Genomic DNA, 2,741 nt, shown 5'->3' on the forward strand with positions numbered 1-2,741 from the left:
AACACAGAAACAAAGACAGCAGAAGAAACCAAAACAAAGAGACAAGGACAGCGGCGCGCCGCACTCTCACACACACCACTCACACAAACCTACCTCCAAGGGGTCATCGTGTGTCTAGGGTGGTCGCGAGTTTCCCGGTCAGGGAACCAAAATGTAAGACCCCAAAAGGGGACTCTCACCCAAGTCCGGACCTGCACGAACCCAAGGACACACGAGAAACCTTCTTGATGCAATTGCAGAGGAGGTTTAATGACTGACGAGGGCCCTCGGGCCGGAATATATCTCACGCAAGAGATAGAGATTCCGACCCCAAGCCCAGGAAACTTGGGATATTTATGGGTAGGGGTTGGGGAGAGCGGGAAAGTTTGGCGCGGTTACATATGATTGGATATATCAAACATCCGTTCCCAAGCCTGGTTTCCATCTAGCCCCCATCCCAATTATCCTAATTTACATCTGTATCTTGCTCCTGGGAGAATTCCTTTCAAGTGACTTCCGTTTACCCAGGTGTTTTATTGCCTCTATCTTGGGTCTTTTGTGCCTTTGAAATGTTTATTCAAGCCCTTGGAATGCACCCCAAGGGCAGCTAACACTTGAGTGTAAATTGAAACTCTGAACCTAAAACTCTCACGTTGAGACCTAAAATTTCTTTTTTACAATTTATTCTTACAAGACCAAACATGGATTATACAGAACTCCAAAAATCAATAGCATAGACACAAAACCTGATTCAAAAATAGGCAATGGGTCTAAGAAGACACTTCTAACAACACAATAAATAATAAAAAGATAATATGAATAAAAATAAAAAAATTAATGAAAGAGGCCAATGTTAAAAGATATCGCTTTCAATATCACCAATGATTAATTATCCAGGATGAGAAAGTCATACCTGCAGTGAGTAGATATCACTTCACCCCAGCAAGAATGGTTTTCAAAAAGATTAACAATAATAAACATTGTTGGGGGCACCGAGGAAAGGGAACCCTTGCATGCTGTTGATGGAATGGGGATAAGTATGGCCATCCTAGAATACCACATTAAGGTCCTTCAGAGTTACAACAGAACCACCATGTGATCCTGCCCCCACCACAGTCTGTATATCTACAGGACACAGAATTGGTGTGCCAAAGAAGGCCTCTGAATGCACACGTTGGCTGCAGCTCCATTTACAACAGTCAAGTCATAGTTATATCCCGTGTCCAGTGGATAAATGGACAGAAAAATAAGATTCAGCCACAGGAAAAATGAAGTCTTATCATTTCTGACAGTGTGGATGAAACTGGAGGTGCCAGCTGAAATAATCTAGGTGCTAGAGACAGACACTGCACTACTGGAGTGGGCACGAGAGATGGAGAGATGCCTCAACAGTTTGGAGCGCTGCCTACTCTTGCAGGTTACCAGAACCTCGGTAACCAGCACCTACATGACAGCTCCAGTAACCTCTAACTCCAGTTCTAGGGGAGCTGATAATGTCTTCTGTTCTTCCTGGGTGTCAGACACACATGGTGCATAGACACATACGCAGGGAAAGCACCCATTTACATCAGGTTAAATCTCAAAAAAATTATCAAGACAAGAAGAAGATAAAGTATGATAGTGTGAACATGTAGAGTCTTTTAAAAATGTTGATTTCATAGAAATTGTAAGCAGAATGGTGATGGCAGAGGGTAGGGGAATAAGGGCCAGGAGAAATGGGGAAAGGCTACACTGCAGTTACTAAAATATGGTAGAAATACAGGGGTTCACAGCAAGGTAGGCGTGTATAATGGTAATATGCTGTACGTTACAAAAAGCCAGAGGAAAAGATTCTGTTTCACCCTGAAGGAATAGTTTGATGGTTACTAATTTAAATAGTATACAATGCATCCATGCATCAGGATATTATATGATAGTCCATAACACACAATTTTTGTTTTTATATATTAGTTAAAATTTAAAATATTTAAAATACATAAACCACATTCTTAGTAGAGTTCCAAGGGATTGCCAGTTGCATCCTTAGTCCAAGAATGTTTTGCATTGTATGTGACCCATAGTCAGTTTCATATGTGATATAATGCCCAATCTTTTTTCTTATTGAAAAAAATTCCTGCTCACTTATTATAGCCTATCTTGTTTGTCAAACTTGATACACCTGGGAAGAGGGAATCTCTGTTGAAGAATTGCCTCCATCAGATTGGCCTGTAGGATTTTTTATTACTATTATTGCTGATTGATAAAGGAGGGCCTAGACCACAGTGGGTGGTGCCATCCCTTGGCAGGTGGGCCAGCCTGCTAGAAGGGTCACTGGTCCTGGCCTCGGAGAGCATTGGGATTGCAGGTGGCACCTGTTCTGTTCTCTATTCTCACGCTGTTCTCTTGGGATTTCTCAAAATCACCATGTGTTTTCAGTAGCTCCGCTAGCGATCCAGTGTCTTCTGTTCCAGATAGGTAAATAGGCCTCGCCGTATCTCTGAATTCTCAAAATATATCATCTCTAAAATGAGTGTACCAGGGCTGGAGTAATGAATGGTAACTTGTTACCAGCTGAGGATGCTCGAGGGAGCACCTTCCCTCAGTCCACTGCAGTGACAAGTCCGAGCTTGTTGGGGGTCCCTTGGGGCTTCAGCTGGGCTCCAGACCGCAAAGATAAGTTCCCTTTGGATGTAAACCCCTCTCGCTAGGACGTAGCGTCCGAACTTCGCGCTTTTGGTTTGGTCCTATAGAAGGAGCGCTCCTGCCTGGCAACGAAGACTCTC

This window comes from Arvicanthis niloticus, chromosome 27 (assembly GCF_011762505.2).
Source record: "Arvicanthis niloticus isolate mArvNil1 chromosome 27, mArvNil1.pat.X, whole genome shotgun sequence".
Lineage (NCBI taxonomy): Eukaryota > Metazoa > Chordata > Mammalia > Rodentia > Muridae > Arvicanthis > Arvicanthis niloticus.